The following is a 15,723-nucleotide window of genomic DNA, read 5'->3' as shown; positions in this document are numbered from 1 at the left end:
CTTTAATTGCAAGGGAAGTGTGGAAAGCCTATAATACTTTGTGTGAAGATTATTAGGGAGTCCCCAAAAATCTCATGTTGAGTGACTAATTGCTACCAGCCGATACATTTCTAAATAATTTTAACACAAATTATTTAGATGATACATTCTTTCATTGTGTGAAAATTTATAAGTAAGCTCTGCCATTTGCATATGCTGTTTGGCCCAAGGGACATGTTAGTGCTGGCAGCGAAAGGAAACCAAGAAACACTTTCGTTAAAAGGAGAAAGGAGTGATACAATCAGGTCTGTTCTCTGATGCAGTTTTACCGAGTTATTGAAAACACATGAAACCCTGTATCTCCAAACATAGAACAAACCTAGGTGATATTCACACTCACAATTGCCAAGTTTGTCTTCCCAGTCTGTTCAGTGCCCCAGAAAGTCTTCTCCTTTCTTCTGTTCCCTATTAAAGCCAAACAAGCACCTCATATCTCTACCTGTAGTTGGAGAACTCCTCATGGCCCACAGCCTAAATTTGAATCAGGCCCTAACATGAAGCCTTTTCCTAGTGAAGGGAACTCCTACTCTTTCCAGCTATTTCATTTGTATTAAAGGGCTTAATCAAGCCTTCCCTTTAGCCACAATGAGGGGTGTTTAGCCCACCTTCAGCTAGAGCTGCCATGGCCTAGAGATCACAGGCTTCCTTGACAGCAGCCACTGACACTTTCCAGCACAGCAATATTGTATCCAGCTACAATACCATATATGATTTCATTTCAAAGCCCTTTTGTTCCTGCAGGGGTCCCATCAAGCAAAGCATACAACAAAAGTATAAATTCATAGAAAACACTGTCTCCCTACATAGATAAGAGCTATGTGTTAAAGGGGAAAAAATAAAAAGGAATTATAGCTGGCCTGCTGCTTATGTGTGATTTTCATATTTATTAGCATAATCAGATTTATCATTATTCTTATGTATCTATCTCTTGAGAAGCACAGCAGACAATTACTTAATTTTTAAGTAGTAAAGCAAAGCACATCTCTTAAGCACCAGCTGACTAGGGCGAGAGCCTAGCTTTGAGACAGGGCAGTACTTCAAAACCACACCCTCTGTGCGAGAAGGACATTTGGATGAGCCAGTATGCATGAAAAGTAGGTATATACTGGAGTACATTGGAGGCCCTGAAAGGAGAGCAGTCTGTTCTGGGGACTAATGGATTAGTACAGGCAAGCTTTGCTTGCTGGATTTATTCACTCCCTCCTCCCCTGAAAAACACCACCACACATTTACCTCCTGAAAACAGCTGCACTTTTGATGTGTTCTTAATACCATTTGTTATTTCCTGGGCAAAACTGAACTGTGGCTCACCCTCCAAAAAAAGCAGACATAGATCTATAAAAACTATCTTGCTATAAAGGACTCTATAAAACAGTATGTTTTAATTGCTTCCTGGTTTCAGCAAACTGTTTTATACTCAAAGTTAACATTAGGTTGACACTTAACTTCTTTGGGCTTTTTATTATTTTAAAACATAAATTATCAGAAGCTATTTATTTTAGCATTTGCTTTCATGAATGGAGGTAGCATTTGTGTGACTGATTAAGCATTTAAAAAAGCAGTACAACCCACCCCGGTTTTTAATTAGTTGCACAAATTATCACCAAGCACCGTAAATTTAATGTCATCTCTTTTACAATAACGAAATAAATACTGAGCAGGTAATAACACATTTGTATGGATCAGCTGAGTATCCTGTGGTTACTATTATACTCATTTGGGATACAGGAAGATGGGATTGAAGGAGATGCCCAAGGTGATGCACTCAACTGATGGCTGATTGGGTTCTGAAACAGGGAGACTGACAATTCAGGAAATGAGGTTGGTTGGTGTTGTGCCGAGATGACCAGAGCTTTTTTTTCCCCTCCTCATACAGAATAGTTTAAGAATCACAAAGGTGATCAGCTGAGCAATTACTGCCTTTCTTGGAAAAAATACATGAAACAGTCCCTGTTTGCATTGTACATGTCTAACAAGGTTTTGGTGCTCAGCCAGGTAAGTCTTTCCCTTAATAGCCTGTCTTCTCACAGATGTTGAGCCTGTAATGTGGCTACTAAAATGTATTCAAAAGGTTTATTAACTTCGAGACTCTTCTGAAATCTGTGTCACAACAAACTGGTATCATTCTGGAAAGATATATAGTAGCTTCTGTAGTGAGGCTCTGGCACTGTTTATCTCTCAAATGAGATATCAGCTCATGAGGTTAAAAATCAACCAAGTGAATTTTTACATTATAGATTCTCACAAGAACCAGATGAAAACTGGTGATGTGCAAGAGAACTGAAAGCATGCTTGTTGTTTAATGTACAATCTACAGTCATTAACAGCCTGCTCCCAGGTATCGTGGTAAAGAAAACCACGGCTGATCTGTAAGCACAAGAGGGTCAGTGGGTAGTTTAAATACACCTAGTTTTTGGAAAAAGCCGTTCCACATTCTTCTCTGTGGAGGACAGGAATGTACAAAGAAAAGCAGTATGTTTCTTAAAGGTAAGTCAGCATCCTATGAAAAACAACAGAAATGAGTCTGCACAATCTGAAGACTTAGCCCTTTTCCTGGAGCAGTCAAAACTTTATAAGCCACAGCAGAAGCAATATTGAAAAGCTGCATCAGTAATGATCTTTTCCTATAACAAGCACTCTTCCAGGGTCATGCATTTAAGGGAGTTGACAGATGAAGTCTGATAAATCCAGCTGCAGCAATTTAGGATGTTATTGCCAGTGTGTGTCTGGATTCACCTCTCTGCCATGGATTACCGCAGAACGTAATGCATGCTCGCGCTTCAGCCCATCTCAGCGTTATTGCTGGAGGTTTGTGCTACGGTGGCAAGCTGTGAATTGAGCGGGCTGAGAAGCAGACAGGCACGCTGTTCTGCTGCCCCTGCTACAGTGGCTGCAGCCTCTGGCAGAGGAGTAGGCCAGCTACACCCTCCGTGGCTACATCTGCCTGAACTTGCCTGTTGAATTCACTAGGGCGCACTACAATTCAGAGGCTTAACTGCAACCCCTGTAGATAAGAGCTCTCAGCAGCCAAATATTATGCAGGATCCCTGATGGGCTCGGCAGCCTATGTCAAACCCTGTGAGGTGGTAGTTACCATCACGCTGCAATCATGTATCCGAACTGCAGGCTACAATTGCACCTTAAGAGAAGCAGCACTGAGAGAACATAACAGAAATCTCTCTAGCATGCAATGCTGTCTCTTAACAGCAGATGCCTAGAGCACAATATAAGAACATAGGTACTTTTAAAGCCAGAGGCAGCATCACAAACTCCTCTTGTAGGAACCTAGCTAATTGCTTTTGGAACTCATATAACCTTCTGACTTCTACATGAGGAGGAGCTCCAAATTTTGTTAAAAAGTATCTCTTCTTGTTTCTTTCAACCAGCCATTTGCTAGTTTCAGTAGCAGCACCTATTTCTTGGATTGGAAAAAGCAACAATTGCTTGTCCACTTCCCTGTGTCTCTCACAGGTTCACAGACCTGGACTGTCACCATCCTCAGTCATTACTTCCCCAGACAGAACCATCCTAGTCTAGTTATTTCTCATCTGGAAGTCATTCCCTGCCTTTGCTCACTCTTGTCATTTTTCTCCATCTTTCCTACTCTGCTAGTTAGGTAGGGGTAGCACACTGTCACCTTTGTATCACAGGAGGCAGAGTGGCCCGTGATATTGGCACACAGACACGAGGAACAGCCTAAATCATGGTTAACTGCCCAGCACTGGGGATGGCCACCAGCCTAGCGGCTCCATAGGATAATGTGTACATCCATCTGCGATGTGCACCCCCATGCTACCCACTCACTCGCAATCAGATACCCTAGACTATGGGGTTCATGCATGATTTTCTGCTCCTCTCAGGCATCTCTACTTCTTACCTTTTGTAAAGGGATGAAGGATCCTTGCAGAGATGAAGACTCTCAGTAAATACACTGCTTGAGTTAAATTGTAAGTTGGTGCTGGTATCAGATTTATTAATAGTTAGAAAAATTCTAAGATACAACTGCAATTACTCATTCTGCCCTCCTGCTGCTTGACCCATCGGTTAAATTCACTAAATTAACAAGATTATTTCCACCCGATTGAACTATCAAACAGCAAACAAACAAAAAAAAGCAAAGCAAAATAGCAAGCAAACAAAAAAATCCAGAAGCATTAAGTTGGGTTCCAAGAAACTAAGAGACTGCATTACAGATTACGAGGTTAAAAAAATAATAATAATTTGGGATAAGTCTTTTAGTAAAGTAGGGATTCTGTTCTCATGTTCTTACAACAATTGCAAGATGAACAAGTTGACTTCTAAAAAGAAAGCTGACTATCTGACACCAGAAGCTACAGCTTGAAAAAAAAAAAAAGTATTGTAAAACCAGTGAAGGAATTCTAGGTGATGACACCATGATACCAGCCAAGATCCAAGTTACATGGGATTTCACTTGGCTTAGCATTTTCAGTTTGTGCAGTTAAAACTACAAGATTCAGCTGTTTACAAGTAAACTAGTGAAGCAAGGACTGTTGTTCAGCGTCATATATTAGTTCAGGTAACAGGTACTCTGGATTTTACATTCACCTTCAGTATATTTCATGTTTCTTCTTTTCTAAATCCCCTTCCAAATATGCAGAAAAGACTTTTTGAGACTGGCAACACATATTCTGGAAATGACTGTGCCTTCGTGTTCACAGCCCCAAGAGGAAAACTGTAGCTGTGGAGAATTTGTATCTAGTGAATTCTCTTATTCAGAAAAAGAAATGGGAATCTTTGCAAACTGTGAATGGATTGCTGGAAAAAAAATGCAAAACCCCAAACAATCTCACTACTGAGCATAAAAAAAAAAACCAAAAAACCAAAGGAAAGACACTGTAAAGAAATTTTAGCCCTTAAAGAATTTTAGCCAGCTGCAATTACAGCTAATACAGTCAAGCTAAACACTTCTACAAAGCATTATTTTAACAGTGTCCATGGTAATTATTGATCATAAATTAGCCATGTCTTATTACTAAGCTATTTTAGTGGGGATTGCTTGGCCATCACAGGTCAAATCAAGCCCTCACTTACTACTTTTGTAACATTATTAAATTAATAGAGATGCATAATCTAGAAGGCAGGGCATGATTGGCTATGAATATTCAAAATGCATCACATCTTTTCTGTATTAGACAGAGTATATTTGCTTTAAAATAAGAACTCATCATTACCTACAAATTTGTATAGGTCTCTCCCCCATCATGTCAGAAACTGGAAAAAGCAGTGCACACGCACTCTGTATGATTTATGTATGGAAAAGAAATAATGTTTGCTTAACTCCCCCCCTTCCCCTGCCCCAATGCTACGGAGAAATATGAAGTAGGCAGTATCAACCTCCAGTTCCCTACAAACTTCCCCAAACATAAAAAAATTATACTTAAAAATGTCTATCAAATAATTATACAATAAATAATATTAACTGTGGTATCAAGTTGTATTAGTGCCTTTAAATATAATTTTTATTCTTGTCCCCAGAAAACATGTTATACTTTTCAATTGGAACTAAGAGCAAACACCTAATGTATAAAATATTTTGGAGTTTGTTAATTACAAAAGGAGAAATGTAATTAGTCATAGCAATTCTTGGGATCAGTTTATTGTCATTCTCAATTAAACTTGCAATCTATAATTTTCCTGGAGGAGATACTGAAATGTCTCAGATCTCAGCAGACTAAATTCTGTATGTAAAAAAGCTCCATGAAAGGCTGTCACAGAGCAAAGCATGGACTCTGTCTAAACTGTTCTTTAAAATAGTAATGTTCAGATTTTGCAGTTTGCAGTAGAATAACCTTCCTGTAGATTATGTGAAAAGGGTGGTCCTGTTCTATTGCAGCCTCTGCCAGTGGTAAACTAGACTTGAAGAGGGAGTGCAAAGGGAATGGATTTTGACCCAGGACCATCTTTATTTCTTGATCTCTATGCTGGCAGGCACTTCCCTCTACATGTAGCTAGCCTTCTGGACTGCTGATAGCTTATGTTGGAAGAATTCACTATTTAAATATTGCTATCAGTTCTAAGAGTAAGAACTCCTTTTTACTGCAGGAAAAGCAACTTTATAATGAATGAAAGAATAAAGTAAAACACGGTGGACTATGGGCCATGCTATTCTATATAGGCATAGAATAGTTAACTCCTTCGCACCTCTGATAAATATGGAGGAGGTGTCTTTTATCCTTTCCCCTGTCAGGTTTGTCCATATAGCAGAATCACAGCTACACTCAGGAACATTTTCTAGAAATGTATTTGACCCAGAACCGTATCTAATTGTTTTGCTCATAGATGGGGGCACTTTTCAATGTCTTACAGATTAAATTACATTTCTGTTACTCCTTTTAGATCAGCATCCTAAAGCATTAACTTGTGACACATGAAGCAGAAAGGCAACATTGTCTGCCAGACTACATATGAGATATTTAATAATGTGTAGTTATTAAAACATACATGTTTGACCATACAGTATAATCAAAGGTAACTATAGATAGAGTCTGAATTGGGGTACTATGCTATACACCGTTTATGGATGCCTCTGTAAATATTTTAAGGTAAATACGCCTCAATTTGCTTTCAAAAAGTTTTACAGTAACTTTTTTTTTTGTATGATTGCATCATCGTTAGGCGAAACTCCGATTAAGTGTCCAAAGCGCATTACCAAAATGAGTTCTGTTTGCAGAAAACTCTTGTTTTTATGAGATGCAGCTAGAAAGAGAAGCTATAGCAAGAAAAAGCATGGAAATATCTAGATGGAAATTAGTTATCATACTGTCACACATATAACTCCCGGGTTATCTGTAAAATCCCTGAACCCTAGTCAGTATCTGTGTCGGTAACATGCCTGCGTGTAAACAGTCCAAGGGGAAGTTTATCCCAGAGTGCATCTTCCTTAATAGCGTCTCCATTTTTGATCCCCCATAACTTCTTCCTCCTTTGGCAGTAATTCTTTGCTTTTGCCTCTGATTTTGGCTATATTACTTGGAAGTACAGATTATCCAAGAATATGGACTACTTGAGGATTTTTTTTTCAAGGAACAGAATTTTTAAAGTACCAGTTATCAGAAGTGCAGTCTGTGGAAGAAAATATGGATAACTCACTCAATCCCTGTATCAGTGCGCTTGAAGCCTAGGAATCCAATACTCAGCTCTGGGCAGCTATCTGAATCTCTTTGCATGTTTACGTGGCCTATCCCCACATGCTGACAGGTTCACACCTGTAAATCTGATTAGCAGACAATGTTTGACTTGATTAGTCAAGTGCAAAGCTCAATGCAGTCAGACATCTGAAATTCAAGATTTCCTGGAGCTGTGTTAATAGATTTGAGACCTGAGCAGTGTGCAAATGAAGCAACAGGAGCCACACATTCTTACAGACAGGATTTCATTTCTTCATGCTCAGGGGGTACTGAATCAGGAACTGTTTGGAAGTGACATGTCCCTCCCTTGCTAAATGCCTTAGGACAGACAGTGGTTGCCATCAGAGCTTTTCTGGAGCTTCTTCAAATGAAAAGTAGCAAATTTGTGTAATACTAACCAGCAAATTCCAGTCTCCTATTGACTACTGTTTGTGCGTTTGATGATCTCTAAAGGTCTAACGGCTGCTTTCATATTATTCCTTCACATGAGAAAGAAGGACTATATTCTCCCTCCAGCCTTTTACAAGGCTTCTCTATTTGCAGTCTCTGAGCTCATCCTCTTGTTTTCTTATTACTCTTCCATTCCTGTGACTCCCATTTCTCCTCAAATTAATGTCAGTGCAAAACCTTCTTTCTCTTCTAACACTCTGTCTCAGCAGAGCATTTGTGATACCACACATTATGGATGCTCTGTGAAATCAGTTTCAGAGTAATGATACGCTATGAATGCTTAGAAATGCACTTATGTTTCCAAATGTCTCCTTGCATATGATTAAGGTTAGTGAACCAAAAAGATGAGTAGTTCTGTCACCATAAGGAGACCAAAGAAGGCACCCGTGACTATAGATACAGACCAGTCCTAGTTAGTGTGGGAAAAAGTCATGGAAGGGTTGTCATCTATTATTTATACTTACCCAATATGCGCATGGTATTTTACCATCCAGTAACAAGACACGGACCCTTGCCCCTTGATCCTGTAGGACCTGGAACATGAGAGAAATTCACACTGCACTGTAGTAATTGCAGTATTGCAAACCCCTAATACTGACACAGTTTGTAAGCAGCAAAGCAAGATTTATTTTCATGCTGTGCACTCTATAACACAGTGCAATATGTAGTCTCAGGAATAAGTTCCAGTCTCTGGTACCACACCTGAATATCTGTATTCAGACTCTCAGAACATTGTCCTAAATTAGGTCAAAACAGCGTACAAGAATAACAGGACAATATGACAGGGCAAAGTAATGGTGGAAGGAAAAAAAATCAATAAATACAAAGAAAGGCTGAAAATTGCTTTGAGGTGAGGAGAGTTATTCCCACAGAAAGACTATTTGCATTGATTTAATTTCTGACATGCTTTGTTTTCAAGACTTGTAATGATCTGTACTATTACTGTTTGTTCTGAAGCCTTGTCAGAAGGACTGAGCAAAGCCATGAATAAGCAAGAATGGGAAAGAAAAATTTTACTGTCTCCATGCCATCTGTAAAGGGCAGGAATCACCTACAGGCATTAAAACATGAGCTGGATAAACAGGGTAGGCAGGAGTAGACCAGAGATCAGAGAGCAGCAACTGAGGTGAGAATGGGGGCCTTAGCAGGAAAATCATAGACACAATGCCTTAATAATCACTGACCTTGCACTAAACAGCACGGGAAAAAAGCCAGTGCTCCAGAGATTTAACACAGAGCAAAACGAAGAGGACCAACATTAAACAGATTTCTCTCTCATGCACACATTATTTTCCCATCCATTTCTCCCTAGCCATATTAGCTCTGTCCCTTCTCCAGTATCCTAAGTCTACTCTTTCCTTCCCCCAGACAGTTCTCTCTCTCTCCACGCCTGCCCCCCTGAAACTCAGAGGCCTCTCTGAAACCTGCAGGGTAACATTTATATCCAAACCAACACTTTCTTTAATATGAGAGAACTACTTACAAATGAAAATTCATAATTTTTAAGAAGACATTAAAAAAAAAAAAACCCAAACCCTAAAATTACAACACTATATTTAAACTGAGAAAATCCATGGAATAGCTGGCTTTCATTTGGTGCTTATGTGAATGCACAAATGAATATCAAAAGACTTTTCCCTGTACCATTTTCTTTATCGCAAAGCAGCCATTGGGAAACTTAGCAAAGATTTCAGTGAATTTGCATTAAGACCAATGTTAGTTACACTGTCATTTTGCATAGCACAAGGCAATTTCAGAATTTATTTTCAGAGCAAAGTACTCATTGCTCATGGACACTTTCAAAACGAAGCCCATGTTTTTACAAAAAGGGTGTCTCAGGGATTGACCTCCCTCTGTCATTCACTTTCACATGTTTTGCCTCCTTTCTCACGTCTTTCAAGACACGTGTGAAGGCACTGTGGTTTGTAAGGGTGATGCATCTGGTGCCGCCAGTCACAGAACAGGAAAGAAAGTGGTGTACTGCTGCTGGAGAGCACGAGCTTGCACAGTACCACACTCTCTCTCCTCTTCCGTTACCCCACGCATTGGGTAAGTCTGCTTGGTGGATCAAAGGATCAATACTCAGAGGAAGCGCGAGTGCTGTATGGTGCTCCATAAATCCGTGCGATGCAGCAGCATACTGAAGATGTGAGTTTTAGGAATTGGAACGTCCTCTCTTCTCAGATCAAAATACTGGTGCACACTCACTGCTGCTTCCACTTCCCACCTCAGCTGACACAGTGCCCCTTTCATGATTCACCTTTCTCCTTCCACAGGTGATGCGGAAACTTCTCTCACCCAGGCCTCCTTCCTCTCTAAGTTATCTGGACCCCTGTGTCCCCTTCAGAAAAATCCTGCCTACACTCCTGATGAAATCTGGCTGCAGGATATACAGCGTGCACACACACACACAATCTGTGGGAAGGCATGAGGTAACCTACTGTTACACTGCACTCTCAGTAGGTATAACATTGGCAGGCCTCTATCCCTGTGGCAACCACTAGCAAATGCTTAAAGGAATCATTAGGACAGTTTTTAACACAGTGATGCCTTCACATTGAATGCATTCACTGGAAATAAACAGGAGTGAGCAAACCACTACTGTTTTGCAAAAGGAGTGCACGGCCTCCAGTTTAGAGAATTTCTGCCTCAGGGAAGCAGGCAGTGTGAATGGTATTTAAATGTTACCGGGGAAGGGAGGGTAGCTCACTAGAACAAAGAGGTGGGAGTGAATTTCTCTCTCTAACACACCATGGTCACCGAGGCTGGCAGTTTATGTCAACTGCCTAATCTGGAAGGATCACTGGCATTCTGCTGCTCCTGCAGCAGTTTGTGTGAAATCTTGGGTCATCTGATTCAGGCAAAATCAGCCAACCTACTGTAACCCATTGCAATATGCAGCGTGAGTTTTCCTGGCTCATTTTATTTGAAGCAGCTGAGGCAGAGCTCACACAAACGGCTCCCCAGCAGAGCCGCAGGAAAGGGGCAGCAACAGGCAATTGGTAGTTAGTGATGGCTTAAATCAGAGCTGTACGCAACACGAACATCTGTGGTTTGGTCATTTGTCAGTACAGTCGGTGTTTGTCAACGTGGTCAATGAGGTCATTTGTCAAAGCAAAACTCTGCTGAGTTCCCAGATGCCTCGTTCTTTCATGTGAACTTCCCTAACATAAGTGCAGGAATAAAAATAATGTTCTTGTCAGTACAAGAATAAATTCATTAAAGGTTAGAGCAAAATCCAAAACAATTACAAGGAAGCATTTACCTCTCCACAGACACCATCTCTCTGTTATTTTTGCCAGCAATTTGGAAAACTAATTAAAATAATGGATTATTGTACTCGATGTTTTAAACTAATCAGTAATGCTAACATGGTATGCATTTGCTCTTTCCTATAAACACTATTTTTAAAAGCCTTCCTAAATTGACGCTTTTAAATAAAAATAATTTTCTTGCTCTTTTTAATTATTTCTAATCCAATAAACAACAAAGCTCAGCTTGCTGATATTTGCATGAGTGCGAGAAAGCACAGGTCATTGGGCCTGGGTAGCTGAGGAGGTTTAATAGCCCAGAGTATCTTTTTCCACTAGTTTGATCAAATTAGACGTAGATAGCAGTGACTAGAAAGCGTTAGCATTACAGAGCGACTCGACTCCTTTTCTCCAGGAGAAATGTCAGACTCTGATCCTATGATATTGATGTACAAATGCAGCTTCATCGACCGATACAGAATCCCATTAACTTAAATGGGGCTTTACGCAGGCATCTGCCCTACTCGCAAGAATCAAGAACTTTATGATTGGAACAACAGGAGTTCGCATCTCATAACCTCCTTCCTCCTCCATGCCCCATTCCCATGTTGTCACACTGCCGACAGTTTCAGGAAATTTAGGAAAAATAAAGACACAAGAATGCACTTTTAATCTATAGGCTGACTCTTCACTACTGTGACTGAAGTATGCTTATTGGTAAACACAGAGATGTTTGTGATGAGACTCTGTTTTGTGGAAAAATGCTGGGACTAGATCCCCAGGAAGGCAAGATTTTAATAAAGCTTTTTAGATACCAAATATATAATGTTTTAAAGCGGTTGACCTTCCAAAAGGGTGGAGCACCTTTCAGGTGTCTCCAGGTGAGCTTTCCAAAGCAGAAGCCCACTAACTTAACAGGCTTGAATACCTTGCCTCAGGGTGTTTTTCACAAACAATACGTACCCGTACACTCTGCTTATAACATCTGCCTCTTCCACTTGCCCAAGAACTAAAATCCAAATAAGGGAAAGAGATCCTCAGTCGAGCTATAAATTATGAATAGTTCTTCAGTGAATTGAACTTTGAAGCTTAAATAACAGAGCAGTGAAAGTCTGGGAAACTGAAAGATGTGCAGTTTTAATTTAGTGCTACCCCAAAAACTCAGTTAAAACATTTAAACATCTTTTTTAACTTTAAGTAGAATCTTCAATGGACCAAAAGTGCCTCTGGGGAATCAGCAAAGCGTTCTGCAAGATCTGAAGAAGATTTGGAGGGAGGAGGCCATGGGGGGGGAACCATCCGCACTTCAAAGAGTTTCCTTCAATATCACTATTTCAGAAGAAGATTTACAAAATGTTTATTATTTATACATTTAGTTATTTAAAGAAATGTAATGTATTACTCAGATGAGAACAAAAAGAGTTTGAAAACTTAATTTTTATGCTGTAAAAAAATTAAAGCCTCTTGGACTGAAGTTTCCTTTGACATTCCTTTCTCTTTTTTAAGACTTTTTTTTCAAACCAAAGACAAAAATAATGTCAATTTCTCACCTCTCTGTTGAGGTTCAAAGGATTTTTCCCCCTTCATTTTAGTATTATTTTGTATGGTAAGTATCTTATCAAATGAAGGCTGCATTTGTTTGAATTTCAATGAAAAATAAGAAGCCAGAAGCAAGCAATCCGCACTAAGAGTGCTACTTTCTACACTTTTGATATAGCTACTCTAAAAAGTCTACAAAAAGAACAGAAACAGCAATTGAAAAAATGAAAAAAAAAAAACATATTGACATAACTTTGCTGTTTCATTATGTCACATCATTTAAAACTAGCTTCAGAAAATAGGAAAATACTTTCTGAAGCCAGGGTATCTAGAAGTGCTCAGTGGCCATGGCTGTTACCTGTGGGCAGAAGATGGCACAAAAGTGCTAGGAATTTTTTTTAAGTTTCTGTGTGATAGAAAAATTCAGGAAAAGTCCTTCAAGCATATGATGAACTTCAAAAATATGCTTAAGTTCTGCTTACAGTTACATGACTTCAGTACGGGCTTGATGCTGTTCTGAGCTGGCTCCTAAGTCTGCAACAACCTATCACAATGTTATTTTTTTGATCTTCATAATTTCCAGGCCCCATTCTGCACCTCCAAATAATTTCTGTTTCTTTGAAAACATAGATTTACTACGGGAGAAGTTTCATTCAAATTAAACAGGCTAACCTTTCAAAAAAACTGATCTGCCAGGTGAGACAGATTTAATAAAAGGTGTTAGTAAGCATCTCTCCTGTGTCCTCTGGGCCTTTGTAGAGCAGGTCCTTTCAGGAGAGGAGCAGTGGAGGAAAAGCATGTACACCTTTGCTCTCAGTCCACCAGTCTTCCATGGTCTCCTGTGGAGCCAGAGGTTCCACCTGGTGCCCCTAGGTCCTTTGGGAGCATTTCTTTCTGTTAATAGATGCTTGGCTGCACCCAGTTTCACTGCCGCGCTGGCCCCCCTGGGCTGGCCATGAGAGCATTCCCCCAGCTGAGCCTGCTCAGCCCACCGAGGGGCTGTGCTGGTTTGCCCCAATGCGCTTCACCTGCTGCAGGTGCCCAGGCCGGGGCGAGCAGCCAGCTGCCTGCCTTGCGTTACAGCCTTGGAGCAGCACATGAGCACACCAGCAGGCAGCTGTCCTCCAGCAGCTTCCAGACCAGCATGGGAGATGGGTGTACAGAAGTTTTTGTGCAACCTTTGACTGTGAAGGTGAGTTCCTACAGCCTACTTAAAAGGCAGTGGCAAATCAGAAGCTTTGTAATGGCATGTTGCGTATTTTAGTGTAACTTCAGTAAAATCGGAGGCTATTGATTGATTTTATGGCCATATGAATGTTGTCAGCTAGACTAAAATATATAGCAGGCCAGAACTGAGTTAATGTGCCAGTAAGACAAAGAGCCTTTGCCAGCAGGGAACTGTAAAGCTCTGAATTCCCTAAGGCTGTAACTACGTGAAGCAAAGGTATGGCTGGTTACCTACTGCTATGCTAACATGACTTGTACAATTCATACAGCGGATGAGAAACTCCTAGAAAAATGGAGATGCCTTGGCAATAGCATCCTTAGTTCTACTGAGAGTATTGTAATGTTCATTTGCCTTTTCTTTGCTTGAAGTAGCATTTATCATTGTTTAGGGAGTACCAATGGCACAGGTTTTGGTAAGCTTCTCCAGCATGCTGTCCTTTATCTCCTCCTGCTATTCCTGTCCCTGCTGAGAGCTAGTCAACACCCTTTTTTCTGGGTGAAAGTTCGTGTTTTCTCAGTCAGGGACTCAACTTTCACTGCAGTTGAGAAGTTTTGCAAAAAGTTACTGCTTTCAAATATATTTTTATTAGGGGGAAAATTCAGAAAAAAAACAGTTGAATTTACTGTTTTGTTTTGATCATGCTTAATGCCTTTGAAATCTTTAGACAAAATGATGTAGGTTATTATTCTGATTAATTTCCCATCTTTTTGTATTATATTAAATATCAGTTAGTATTGCGTTATAGACAAGTTAGCTATTACTATTTAGCACTGAAGCAACGTACTTTTACTTATCAGTGTTTCAAAATTACAAATTGCCTTGCAACCTGCGTCTTAACAAAACAACCTCCTACCTTTATACAAGGCTTGCTTCAAAATTTGAAAATACTCTCAGGAATACGGGAAATAAAGTTAGAATCATGGAAACCTCACTTTGAGTTATGAAAATCTCAGTTACTGAAATTTCTGTACTGAAAACTCAGTGTAGTTATTTCTGCTTACTGTTGTTCTGCATTAGTTTGATTCAGTCTTCTCTTACTTCATGATGAATTAATGAAATACAGAAGTTCTCTTAATGCGAAGGATGTGTTATCCAATTCAAAGAACCCACAACTTCAATGGCGGTGCCACTTGCAAGAATGGTTTAAGTTAACACATTTAACTTAACAATACAAGTAGCATTGTAAGAGCAAGCACAGCCACAGTTATTAGCAGCTGCCATGCCATAGACCAGCTTGTGCCCCATAGTCCTTTAAACTTTTGTCAACCCTCCTCCAGGTTAGAGAAAGGAAGAGTTAGGGAGAGGCTCAGAGTACTGCAAACCTTTTAATGCCTCGCAAAGGGCATGGTAAGGCAGGCCAGTCCATACAGAGCCTAGTGGCTGAAAGGGAACATCTAAGCAGAACTTCGATGTGAAGTGTGAAGACTGATCCATACTAGCTCGTGATCTCTCAAATTAAGTTGTTGCAGAAGAAGTTCAGATAGAAAGCAGTCGGTCTGCTTTTTCCTCTAGTCTTAGATCTAAGAGTCTTACAGAGAGCTTTGTTATTTTAGCCAGTTTTTATCTATTTACTTAGAAAACTTCTATCATTTTATCTGTTGATGTTGCTGTGACTATGTTGTTTTCTTTCTAGTAAAAAAAAAAAATCAAGATGTGCTTGATGTCTTTGTCTGCAGCCACCAGATGCCTTGAACCATAGAAATATCAAAATACTGCAACACTTTGTTACTATACAGTTAAAGGTGGAATGGGTCATTATTTATTTGATTATTTTCAAAACAGCACTGAAATTGCAAAATGTTTCTTCAAAAAATGTGAAGATACAGTAATATCATGCATTTTTGACTTATCTACAGCTGATAATGCTGATTCTAACTTTAGTAAATACCACTGCCTACAAACTAATTAGAAAACAAAAATTTATGCTTAGGTGATTGCTCTGCTTGCATTCTTCATAATTTACTATAGCAAAAGCACTGTTTGATCTTGAGTGTTGCAGAATAAATGTTATCAGTTACTTTATCAGCCAAAGAATTTTGGAAGAGAAGATACATTTTCAACTTTTCAC

The sequence above is a fragment of the Platalea leucorodia genome (assembly GCF_965183815.1).
Source record: "Platalea leucorodia genome assembly, chromosome: 3".
NCBI classification, from domain to species: domain Eukaryota; kingdom Metazoa; phylum Chordata; class Aves; order Pelecaniformes; family Threskiornithidae; genus Platalea; species Platalea leucorodia.
This window is presented reverse-complemented; position numbering follows the sequence as displayed.